The following is a 13,248-nucleotide window of genomic DNA, read 5'->3' as shown; positions in this document are numbered from 1 at the left end:
CATTCAAGCATAAACAATTTTTCCTTTTCATCTTACAAAAAGGAACCCAGGAAGTGTATCCAACTTTAGAACTTGCTTTTTTTCCTTTCACCATCTTGAGAACATGTTTGTGTGTAATTAAATGATTTCTTCTTGCTCTGTTAGATACATATTTTTTCAGATTTCTCCCATTTTCTAAGTAATGTGTGAACATCTTCATGAATAAGGATACCGCAGAGCGTGGCCGGAAGTTGCGTCTATGTTTAAGGCTTTCAATATGTGGCCAAACTGCTTTCCAGAAAGGTCTTCTTTAACTGCATTTTGACCAATAGTGTGTCAAAATAACACATTTACTGTATATCATCCCATATAGTACCACTTAAAGAATACTTGTCGTTTAATAGACTAAAAATGCTTTATCATGACTGTTTTAATGTATTTTTGCAGTTGCTATTGAGTTCAGAAATTTTTTCATTTGTTTACTGGCCACTCATGGTTCTTTGGCAAATTATCTATTCACGTTCTTTGCTCATTTTTCACTTGGAATGCTCATCTATTCCTTATTGATTTGCAAGAGGCTCCATCCAATTTTAATGAAAAGTTTAAATCCCCAATGCAGCTGTCAGAAATGCTGATGGCTGCAGTTCTCTGCAGATCTAATTGTTTTAATAAGTTCCACTAATGATTCAGAGGCTAATGAAGGTGTAGATCTGATTGATGGAGCTTAGAAAAGCGATGTAATTAGAAGTTTCCTTTCCCAGTCAAAAGAGCCCAACTATATTTATCAGTTCAACTTCCTACTTTTCTTCCTATTTTGAAAAATACATTTAAATATATCCCACTGGTCTTGGCAGGGTTGTGGGGAGGACACTAGAACCATGTCTGGTGGTTATATAACCCTCCAATTAAGTTAGGGTCGTATATCCTCTTTTAGGTTTCATATTCTGGCTTCAAAGTGCAAGCTTCAAATCTCTTCAGTTCATTTCTGCCTTGGCAGCCTCCAGAACTGGGAGCCAGGATGTCACCTAGCAACCAGGGCTCTGCTTATAGAAACAGGAGCCTCAGCCTGGCCAAGAGAGGAAAATCACCAGTTGGAATGAAAAGTTTTAGCTTTGAACTAGAGACCAGCCAGAGGCACAACACCTACTGAGATGTCATGGCCAGATGTCCTAGAAACCCAGGTTCGAAGCGTTGGGGCAGGGCATGGTTTCAGGGACAACCTCTGGAAGCTTGCTCCCCAGCCTGAGGGGTGACAAGAAGGTGAGTGCTCCTCTATCTCTCACTCCCTGAGTTTCTGAGATAAGTAGCTTCATCTTTTGGGATCCCTAATGGTCAGTACTGGGAGGTCAGTCTTGGGAGGCCACAGAATTCAGTTCTTCACTCAAGAGCTTGGGTATGAAGGCTGCTCCCTGGGGAGTCAGTTTCCTCATCTGGGTCTGAGTAAGAATGTGTAAAAACCTCCCAAGGGGTTCCCACACTGTGAGGTTAAGGGTTACATTAACATCCCCAGGGTGTCCTGCAACCATCATCCATTGTCAGAAGGAGACGTGTGGCCAGAAGCGGGGAAAGCTGGATTCACTGAGTTTCTGAGGGAAGCAGAAACTTCGAGCCTCCAGCGTTATAATTCTACTGGCAGACTGCCCTTATTTACTAGTTATAGTATCTTGTCCACCCCCCCAAAACACACACACAACACACACACACACACATACACACACACTCATTTACACACCCATCATAGATTCCCCTTCTTTTTCCTTCTCTTTCTCCATGGGACTTGCTCTGGCCAAGGAAATATTACTCAGTGTTGCTGGACAGGAGCAGGGACCTTAAATGTTCTTCGGTGGTTTGACTTGCTCTTCTACTCCCTGTTATGAAAAGCTAAGCCTCAGGTAACCACTGGTCCAAGGAGAATGAAGAGACAATGTATTGCACACCTGAACTTTCCTGTAGGCTGAAATAGAGCCAACCCAGCCAACCCTCAGCCCCACGAACAAGACAAAGGGTTTCTGGTTGTAAGTCACTGAGCTTTGAGGACTCTTTGTTAAAGACTATTCCTCTGTTCATGACTCCTTATCACTATTTCCTTCAAGATTTCCTGGTCCCTGGATTTTTCGAGGTCTGGTTGATCAGCTTTTCCTTTAATTCTAGGAGCTTTATTGTATTCTTCTAATAAAGTCTTCTCTTTGCTAAAGTTAGTTGGAATTGATTCCTGTGGCTTATAACTCAGAACCCTAACTGGTAGGGCTCATCTACCAACTCTTTACCAAATCTCCCACTCCTTGGTCTGAATTCAGAAGCTTTCTCATATGATCGAGTAGTCTATTTCAGTCTTCCCTCCCCTTATCCTTTTCTTTTCTGACAACCTTTGTGGTATCCAATTGAAACAATTTGCGCCCTGGACCATGTCTGGGGGACTTTGCATACATTTGCTTTGCCTGGAACATCCTCTTGCTGTCTCCAGCTGCTGAGGTCCTGCGCCCCTTTCAAGGCTCCACTCAAACACAGTCTCCTCTATGAAGCCTTTCCTCGTTCTCCTGGGAGACCTCCTCCCCTCTGCCACACTAGAAGCAATTGCCCCTGGGTCCAGATGGAGTTGACCTTCCTTGACAGAGCTGCTATAGTTGATTCCCCACTAGAGGGGAACTCACTGAGGCCATTTCTCAGGGGAAGCAGAGAGAATCCAGGTGGTTTTCCTTCACACTCATTCCTGCCCATTGCTTTCCAGTATTTCCTGACCCTTGGGGTCACAGCCTGGTGTTATCTATTTTTGAACCCACGGGGCCAAGCTCAGGACCTAGAACACAGGTGTGCTCTAAAGTACTGTTGGTTATTTGAATGCAGGCATGAACAGATGTCCATCTTTTCTAGAATTTCAGGCTGGAACAAACACATAGTAGAAATCTATTTTTGGGCAAATGTTTCCTTTGAGCCCCAAATGGGACATGATGATTGTCTTATTTACCTATCCAAAGATAAAGTTGGATCCGGGGTGAGCCATAGGCCAAACTTTGTGGTAAAACATCCAAACGAAGCATCCAACACTTGAAATTCACTCGGTCTGCAGCAGTTAATGGGACCATCAGACATCCAATACATGTAACCCAAGAAGAGAGGTCCAGTGTGGGGAAGCAAGAAGCCAAAACTTACACAGACAGTTGAGAATTAGAAACCAGGTCTTCAGATCTTTCATCCTTTTTTTCTTATAAGGAGTAACAGACCAGAAAGGGTCCAAGCTGGGTTTTTCCATTTTCTGTGGGTCTTCCTACACAACCCGTTGATGGGGAGGGCACCACCATCCCTGTACCAACCTCCACAGACACAAAGGCTGCTCTTCTGTGCCCAGGAGGATTCTTAAAATAATAATGCTGCCTGCCTCTGTGGGCTGAAGCCAGCTGTCTTGGTACACTCAGTTCCTGAATTACAATTTCCTGCTCTTTTACTTGTGGTGATAATTAGTGTCACAGTAACTGGTCAGTCATGCCTACTTCTGTCCTTGTAGCCAAGGCTTGATTAGGCAGGAAAGAGATCCAGGATGAAAGGAACCAGGTGAGCATGATGGGATGGAGCAAGCAGAACTTTGGGAGCCAGAAAGATATGAGTTCAAATCCTGGCTTTGCCCCTTGCTGGCCCTGTGGTCTCCATTTTCTTATCTGCCTTGTGGGAGTAAAAATGGCACCCATTTCAGGAAGCTAAGGTGAAGTAACCCTCATGTCTGACACAATCAGGTGGTTAGTGAGTTTTATCTTACTCTGTAGGATAAGGAAGAAAGCTATCTTAGATTGGGCTACCCTAGAAGCAGACCCTGGGTCAAGCTTATTTGGGAGGCGAGCCTAGAAAACATCAGTATGAGGGCAGGGAATGTGTTTAAAAGGGGATGAGAGCGATACTAGGTGCTCTAACATGTCGGTTACCCATGTTAGCATTTGGAGTTCAGTCCCACCCGGGACCCCTGGGACATAGGTAGAACACCCTTCAGAGTTGTCTCTCCTGCAGGGGGCGAGGAGGTTGGAGTATTTATTCACCCCAACTCCCATCTGTCATTGATTGAACGTTGCTGAGGGGTGAGGCTTAACCCCCAGAACAACTTGCGCCTGGTGCCAGCTCAATGGGCTTAAGTAGCCAGAGAGTCCTTCTTTAGGCAGCAAGTTGCAACTGCTGGAAACTGGACATCATGGGGTCCATGTGCAAGGGACTGTTCAAGGTTGGGGCCCCCACAGCATATGCTATGAGGGCCCAAAGCTCATCAGGAGAAGTAACATCTGTCACATCAGGTCTGAACTGGGGCTAGAATCAGGACACCAAACCTGAAAGTCAGAAGCTGGTGCAGGTAGCAGTGGGGAGTGAGTCGGAGATGATGTTAAGAGTCCTGGACATTTGCCATCAAATGTCCTGGAAGCCCAAGTCTCACATTTCTGGGTGCTGGTTATACTGTGAGGCAGGTCAGATTTCTCTGTTAGCATGACCTGGGGCAACTTGGAATTGCCTTGAGCGCCTTTCTCTCTCATTCACAACATAATGGTCCCTGTTTCCCACATATACTCTCTCCCACTCCCATAGAGGGTTAAAGCTTAAGATCTGGAACTGAGTGTTGGGGAAAGGTGTGTGTGTGTGTGTGTGTGTGTGTGTGTGTGTGTGTTCACAAGCGCGCTTGTGCAGGTCCTGGAGGAAGTATGGAGGGGACTACCACTTGGCTCATGAAGTGCAGTGATTTCAGCCTGGGCTGAGCTGAAAAGCACAGTAAGAGATGGGCAGTGCAGGCAATGCAGAAGGTGTGGAAAACAGAATGAAGGAGCCTGTGCATGAGAAAGGACCTGAATTCTGTGTGAATCCTCCCAATACACAGCCTCCCTTAATGGCCAGCAGAGAGAAGTATTTGGAGATGCCTTGTGATTTGTAAGTCATGTGTCAGAAATTCACATGCGTTTGTGTTTGATTGGATTATTTGAGTTGCCCGAATGCTTTTCTGATAGAATCACAAAAAGGTGCTAAGCTTTGTGACTTCCTACGTAAATGAAATGAGAAAGAAACATCCAAGTGCCTTGCCAACCTCATGGAAAAATCACCCATGAAAAGAACTTTGAGCAGCCAACTTCCATTAGAGCTTTCTTGGGGGTTTATAAATACATGTACTGACAATTATCATGATTATCAGCGATAATCGTCACTCTGGCTATTTTAGCAAGTACCATTTCTTGACAGCCTCCTATCTGCCACTTATCTAGATTTTAATTGTCTTACTACATTGAAGCCTCACAGGAATTCAGATAGGAAATAAAGCACCAAGAGGTTAATTGATTTGCTCAAGGTTGCATGTCTGCTATATGGGGGGGGGGCTGGGATTCAGCACCATATTTCTATCTTCAAAGTCGGCTCTTTAAATGCTTCACGACAGGTACCAGGCGATATATTTGAAACGGATATCCTTTGGTGGTAAAATGTTGTTCTTGGAAGCACTGAGATCATTTCTTGACTTCTTCATCATAATCAGAATTTACAGATGCCCACTGTAAGGTTTTTTCTGGCGAGATAAACACAACACCAGGCAAAGTGGGTGCAAGGCAAGATTTATTAAAAACACTCTCTGGAGAAGTTTCAGGGCTCAGAAGAAGGGGAGCCAGAAAAGTTGTGCCAGGAGGAGGTGGGCACCCTCGGGCGAGGTTCCGCGATTCTGGAAAGCAGAGTGGCAGAAGTCACGCCCAAGGCAGGGAGGAGGGGGCTTTTAAGGGGCCTCAAGGGGAGTAAAGGGGTCTTTTGGCAAGTTTCCCTTATTTGGATATTTCGCCTGCTCGTGGGGGTCCCATTGGTCTACTGGAGCCCAGGGCAGGGGCTCAGATTCCTGCTTGTCAGGGTCCCATTGGTCCATGGGAGCCTGGGGCAGGAGGGTTTCAGATTCCTGCTTGGGCCTTTGTTCTCCTGTCCAAGTCAGGTTTTGTGGTGGGAACTTCTGCCATCTTAAGTAGCCCTTTCTGCCAGCCCACTACCCATGGCCACATGGAATCCATGGTTTTGACTCAGCTTCCAGGTTTGGTGATGGCTCCCCTTCATGGCTGCAAATTTACAGACCAAACCCAGCCTCCAGATTTGCTCAGACTGCAAGGTGTTGTACAGTAATTCAAAGTTACACTTACAACTTCGGAGATCTGATATAAAAATCAGGATTTCAAGCTCTTCTGGAAAAATTAAAGGATCTGTAACACTGATGGAAGCTCCCTCTTGGGTTCACCACAATTCCCCACCTGTCCCTACTGCCTCCCTGTCATTAGCACCAAGTGATGGGACCAGGTAGCATCACACTTTGCACTGTTTTGGGTTTTTTTGTTTGTTTAGAGTAAATTAGATTTTTCTAATTCCTTTATCTTGCCAATTGTTTCCTCACTTTTCCTAGCCTTTTTAAGCATTTGCTTTTTTGACACTTGAAAATCAATTCCCTCCCAATACAGCTCTTTAGAGATACAGGGAAACCATCTGGGGTTTTATTCTGTCCTCTCTTCTGTGCTCTTGTCCTGCTGAATGGCACGAAGACACCAAATCACCTTCAGACAAGCCTTTTTTTTTTTTTTTTTAAGATTTATGTAATTTTAGAGAGAGAGGAGGGGCAGAGAGAGAGAGAATCTAAGCAGACCCCACACTGAGCTCAGAGCCTAATGCAGGGCTCCATCTCATGATCCTGAGATCATGACCTGAGCCAAAATCAGGAGTCAGACACTTAACTGACTGAGTCACCCAGATGCCCCCAGACAATCCTTTTTAAATTGTGGATCTAACATTTGTTATTGCTTCTCCAGCCTCTGCTTGCTCATTTGGGAAATGCCTCCTTGTCACTTCAACTGGAGAGTTAAACCAAAAGCCAAGCCAAATGACCCGGTCAACCAAAACACTGAGACCCAGCCCATCATCAAATGAGCAATCCGCTCTGTCGTTAGATCCTTTGAAGTATTCTGTTTTCATTGATCAGTTCATCTTGGTTCTATAACAAGAGTTTATAGTTTAACAACAATAGTTGTTCTATAACAGGAGTTTATAGTTCAACAACAATAGTTGAACTATTGTTCAATATTCCCCAGCTCTCTGCTGCCACAGCTGGAGACCGAGGTACCAGGACAGAATGGTGGAGGAGGTTGACAGGGAGAAAGGGGACAGAAGAGAGGCAGGCTTGTCAGGGTGGGAGCATAAAGAGAATGCATTCCTAGGACTGTGTTCTTTATTATAAAGACTTATAAATATGTTATCCTTATGAATAAGAAAACATGAGTAAAGAATATGCTCATAAAAATTCTCCTTATTAAAGAATATATTATATTTCTTTCTCTCCGCTTCCCTTCTCTCTACCCTTAGGCCCCAGGAGCAACAGAGGAAGTGGAAGGAAGGACACCGTGAAGTCTCTGTGTAAATGTTGTTATGCGCACAAAATGAAAACTGGTGAATTAAAACTAAATTATGAGACAAACCATGTAAATTTATCAAAGTTGCCATTCAGCCAATTGGGAAATATACACGTACGTTCATTGTAGGTACTTTGGAAGATTCAATGAGCTAATGATTCTCTTGCCTGTAGCCCAGCACTCTTACAAACAGTGACTATCATTATGTGGATCCAGATCATGCCACCCACCAGCCTGTCACCCAGATTACCGCCTGAGTCAACTTTGACCCCCGCTTCCTGCCCACTCTCAAGTCCAGTCAAAACCAAGATTCTACCTGCATGGTGACTAACAGAGCCACAAGTGTGGAAAGGAAGACATTAAGGATGTCTTGAGAGTAAGCCAGGAATCAGCTCATGATGAAGTGAGCAGAAGGGTAGAAGTCCCAGGACAAGCCCCAGGCCCACAGAAGAATCAACCTTTTGTGGAAGAATGGGTCCCTCAATGAAGGCTGATGAATCACAGAAGTCTGAACAAGTAGGAGCAGAGGTGGCCCACTGGCAGGGCCTTCCACCCTCTGCCCAGAAGTGGCTGATATCACAAGAAGTTCACACTCAGGTTTCATGTTCACTAAGCCACCATCAGATAACTTGGCTTCCGGAAGAGTGATGCCCCCAGGGACAGAATGTGCTTGTCCTACTGATGTGAATGTCCCGTCTGCTTGAAATTAATAAATTTTCTTTCTGGTCTGTTCTCATCTCGGGTCCTTCATTGACAATGTTGATTCAAGCATCCAATAACCTTTGGCCTTCAAAGATTGAATTTCTGAGCTTACACAGCTAAGGACCAGACCCCAGGGGTGGACGGTGATTCATCCTCCAAGATCAATGTCCTCTGGTGGGGGAGAGGGCTCTGCGTGGCCAGTGCCTAACCCCCCACTAGGGCAGTGGGGTCTTCCCATGGGCAGCCTCAGCCACTTCAACAAGACACCAGTCCTGGAGCAGAGGGAAGGATACAGCATGGCTGCCACAGAAAGTCAGGTTTTAAGTTCCTCGCAAGGCAGCAGCAAATTATGTTTTTGAGCAGGACTTATGGCCTTTCCTAATACTGCTGGAGAGGAAGGGGGAAAGTTCTTCCCCACATTAGCCTGAAAATCTAATTGAGGCAAATTCTGTTGCCTAGACAATGGCATATTAAATTGTTCAGCAAAAGCAAGAATTTCTAAAAAATCATCCCTGATCTATAGAACTAAGGAACGTAATAAATCTCCCAGGATTTGTAGCAACGCTTAGGATAGATCATGCTCAGAAATTGCATTAGCATGTAGATGAGATGGGCAGAGGGCTGCAGGCTCCTGAAGCAAGAGGACAGGGAACCAGAGAAGTCTGGCCTCGTGCGGTAATGAGTGTCTCCAGAGCACATCCAAGAGAAGGAAAGGGCTGAAGGGAGAGTGTCCTGATGGCCTACCTGATGCAGGCACAGAGCTGGTAACCTGGAATGTGTATCATCTCTTTGAATCGTCACCATGTGCCCATAGAGTGCTTCGTTTGCCGTCTTGCTGGCTTTTTAAATCCCCATTACGTTAAGATGCTTAGGGAGACAAGCAAGAGAGAAGCTTAAATAAAAAGCAGGTGTTACTAGATAAATCCTGCTGGATCCAACAGAGAGAAAAGGGAAAGCTAACCCAAGGCTAGAGAAAGAGCAGAAGCTGACAGCACCAGGGCTGTGGACTCGGCAGTGGGTTTGCTGACTGCCTCTTTGCTGCTCTGACTCAGCAACTGAAGATCTCAGGCCTTCAGTTCAAGGACAGAAAGTGTGGAGGTTGGAGCAAGATTGGGTTTCCTCCTGGATCTGTCGGGGACAGCCAAGGGGGCGGGGACATGCAGTGTATACAAAACTGATGGGACTTATCCATGATCCCAGAGGTGCAATGATGGCAAAGTCCCCCCAGGACTCAACAGAGGGTGCATCCCTGCCCTCTTAGTTTTCCTGGGCATCTCTCCCAGAGCCCCGAGTGTTCATCAGGCCACTCGATTAGGGGCAGCGGAGAATGTAGCTTCTGAAATTTAACAAAGCATGATTATTTGACCCCCCGTGGTCTCGGAGCACCAGCAGCAAGTGTCTCTGTTCTGTTGTTATCACTTGGTTTTCAGGTGGTCAGTCCAGCTTGTCTGGAGCTTCTCTTTTTTCTGGAGGCATGAACTGTAGATGATCTCCAACTGTTGAAATACTCTGATATTTTGCTGGTCTGCCCCCAAGTGCTTCGCCATACGCCACATGGTCTGGCCCCAAGTCAACGAAAAGAGGTAGTTTGTCCCTGCCATTCCCAAAACCCATTTCTGTAGCAAAAAGAATGAGAGAGGCCAACTTATGCAGATTCAAAACTACACCAAATCCTTTGTGTGCATAATCTCACTTAATGCTCATGGCAACTGGGTGATAAGGGGCTATTTCTCAATTTCTCTTCTCATTTGATAAACGAGAAAATTCAAGTGTAGAGAAATGTCATAGCTAGCCCAAAAGTCATGCCTAGCAAATGACAAAGCAGGATTGGGACCCAGACAACCTGAGTCCAGATCTAAGTGCTTCATCTCTATGGTACTGCTTCTGAAAAGAAAGAAAAGAAAACAAACAAAGTTGTGGTTATGGTTATGGTTATTCCACTAATTTATGGCTGTATAAGTAGCCAGACAGAGGGACTTACCTTATAACATCATTTACTTTCTCACGAATCTGCAGTTTGGGCTCAGCAGGGATGCCTTGTCTTTGCTCTGTATGGAATCAACTGGGACAGCTAGACTGAGGCAGGAAGATCTACTTCCCAAGTGGTTCAGTCATACTGCACGTAAGGTGGTGCTGGTTGTTGGTTTTTCTCCATATAGGCTTTTCTGTGGGCAGCTTGGGCTTCCCCCTCAACCTGTGGGCTTGGGGAATATCAAAGAATTTGGGAGCCATATTTTAAACCCACCACATTTGCTTAAGCAGAGGGGGATGTTTATTGGAAATAGTCATGGATTCCTGAAGAAGGGCAGGAACCAACAAAAAAATGCAAATGCTTCAACACTAGAGAGATCGATTTCCTTAGATGTCTCTAAAAATGTGCCATCAGAGTGACTCAGCCCAGCTGTCTTTCCACACTGTGCTTCTCATTGCAAGATCCCAAACTCCTCAAAAAGGTAATCAAAGTATCACACTGAGGTCAGGGGCCAACCCTGGATTCATCACCTATGGCCAAAGGCCTACGCCTACACTGCAGACAGTCTTTCAGAGGAGGGAAACATTTAATGTCCTGTTTTATAGCTGAGTAAACTGAAACTCAGTGAGCGTAAGTCATTTACCCAAAGTCACATAACTGGTAAGTTGCAAAGCAGAGTTTGTGCTCAGGATCTTTTTGCCTCCCATACAGGGGCTTGGAGTGAATAAAATTCAGGGCTAGGCAGCTGTGGGATTTGTCAAGTTCCTTTGGTGAAAGTGGTTGGTGGGCAGCTGAGCCATGTTACATAAGGTTTCCCTCTGTAATGTAAACTTCTTCCACCTGTATTAAAGTCAAAGAATCAGAATGTTCTCTGTGTGTATGAGTACCCCACCCTCAGAGCATCTGATCTAGCAGGTCGAGGGTGGGGTCTAAGAGTCTACCTTTTAACCAGTTCCTAGGTGCTCTTGTTGCTGGACAAGATACCACACTATGAGAACTACTAGTCTGAAAGAACAGACATCTGGATTAGAGAATTTATTTTTCTCAGAGCTTCAGGGATACATGGGTCAAGGATGACTGTTTAGCAAATACTTAAACACTTCTCACCACACCTCCATGGGAGGAGTATATTGCCCTGTCCCACTGATGCTGGACTAGGTCATGTGACTTATTTTGGCTTCATGGTTGGTGTGTACATTTCTTTCCTTAAACTTTGTGTTTGACCACATTATTACTTTGGCCAATGGGATGTTGGCAGAAGTGACCGAGTGAAATATGCTTGTGTGGTTGGGCTTGCCTTTCTGTGCTGCTGTCATGGAAAGAGCTCCCAACGGTAGGTCAGTGGTGGCAGAAAAATGAAGAATTAATGCAGCAGACTTGAACCCAACCATGAGTTGTAGTGAAGTCCTGCTGAGCCCTGCTGAGCCCTGCAGAACCTAAATTGGGTGACCCCTGAAGATTTGCAGGCATAAGAGAGAAAGAGAAACACCTACTGTTGGAGCCCAGTTAACATCTGGATAGTTTGTAAACAGTAGTATGGTGGCAAGAGGTAACTGATACAGTGATCAATGTTGGACCTTCCCAGTTCTTTAAACTTGACCATCTTTTTAAATGCCTACTTCAAGACCTAGATAAAATCGTGAATTTGTATTTGTCAGATTTCAGTATTTCAATCTACATGAATTTGTTTAAAGAAAGCTTTATTTTTTTAATGAGTTAACTAAGCCAAGAGATTATTTAAGAATTTCATCTAATGGCTAACAGACACATGAAAAAATGTTCATCATCACTAGCCAACAGGGAAATTCAAATCAAAACCACACTGAGACATACAAATGGCTCTCAGACACATGAAAAAATGTTCATCATCAGTAGCCATCAGGGACATTCAAATTAAAACCACATTGAGATACCACCTTATACCAGTTAGAAAGCCCAAAATTAGCAAGACAGGAAACAACATGTGTTGGAGGGGATGTGGAGAAAGGGGACCCCTCTTACACTGTTGGTGGGAATGCAAGTTGGTGCAGCTACTTTGGAGAACAGTGTGGCGATTCCTCAAGAAATTAAAAATAGAACTTCCCTATGACCCTGCAATTGCACTACTGGGTATTTACCCCAAAGATACAGATGTGTGAAAAGAAGGGCCATCTCTACCCCAATGTTTATAGCAGCAATGGCCACGGTCGCCAAACTGTGGAAGGAACCAAGATGCCCTTCAACAGACAAATGGATAAGGAAGATGTGGTCCATATACATTATGGAGTATTATGCCTCCATCAGAAAGGATGAATACTCAACTTTTGTAGCAACATGGACGGGACTGGAAGAGATTATGCTGAGTGAAATAAGTCAAGCAGAGAGAGTCAATTATCATATGGTTTCACTTATTTGTGGAGCATAACAAATAGCATGGAGGACATGAGGAGTTAGAGAGGAGGAGTTGAAGGAAATTGGAAGGGGAGGTGAACCATGAGAGTCTATGGACTCTGAAAAATAATCTGAGGGGTCTGAAGTGGTGGGGGTGGGAGGTTGGGGGAACCAGGTGGTGGGTATTGGTGAGGGCATGTATTGCATGGAGCACTGGGTGTGGTGCAAAAACAATGAATACTGTTATGCTGAAAATAAATTTAAAAATTAAAAAAAAAAAACCTTTAGGGTAAATACCCAATAGTGCAATTGCTGGGTCATAGGGCAGTTCTATTTTCAACATTTTGAGGAACCCTCCATGCTGTTTTCCAGAGTGGCTGCACCAGCTTTCATTCCCACCAACAGTGTAGGAGGGTTCCCTTTCTCCGCATCCTCGCCAGCATCTGTCATTTCCTGACTTGTTTATTTTAGCCATTCATCCAAAGGGGCACGTGCACCCGAATGTTTATAGCAGCAATGTCCACAATAGCCAAACTATGGAAAGAACCTAGATGTCCATCAACAGATGAATGGATCAAGAAGATGTGGTGTATATACACAATGGAATACTATGCAGCCATCAAAAGAAATGAAATCTTGCCATTTGTGACAACATGGATGGAACTAGAGCGTATCATGCTTAGCGAAATAAGTCAAGCAGAGAAAGGCAACTATCATATGATCTCCCTGATATGAGGAAGTGGTGATGCAACATGGGGGCTTAAGTGGGTAGGAGAAGAATAAATGAAACAAGATGGGATTGGGAGGGAGACAAACCATAAGTGACTCTTAATCTCACAA

The 13,248-nt window shown here is 44.7% G+C and overlaps 1 long non-coding RNA gene across 1 annotated transcript; it reads left to right on the top strand.

Annotated features, from left to right (window-relative positions):
* Positions 1-1,035: 1,035 nt before the first annotated feature.
* On the top strand, positions 1,036-8,096 carry LOC123394357. Its single transcript, XR_006609033.1, has 2 exons — positions 1,036-1,239; positions 7,318-8,096. It is a non-coding gene; the product is annotated as an uncharacterized LOC123394357 (long non-coding RNA).
* Positions 8,097-13,248: the final 5,152 nt, after the last annotated feature.

The sequence above is a fragment of the Mustela putorius genome, unplaced genomic scaffold (assembly GCF_011764305.1).
Source record: "Mustela putorius furo isolate JIRA1106 unplaced genomic scaffold, ASM1176430v1.1 tig00003834_pilon_pilon_pilon, whole genome shotgun sequence".
Taxonomy (NCBI): Eukaryota; Metazoa; Chordata; class Mammalia; order Carnivora; family Mustelidae; genus Mustela; species Mustela putorius.
Note: the sequence above shows the minus strand (reverse complement) of the source record. Positions and strands in the feature narration are given on the sequence as shown.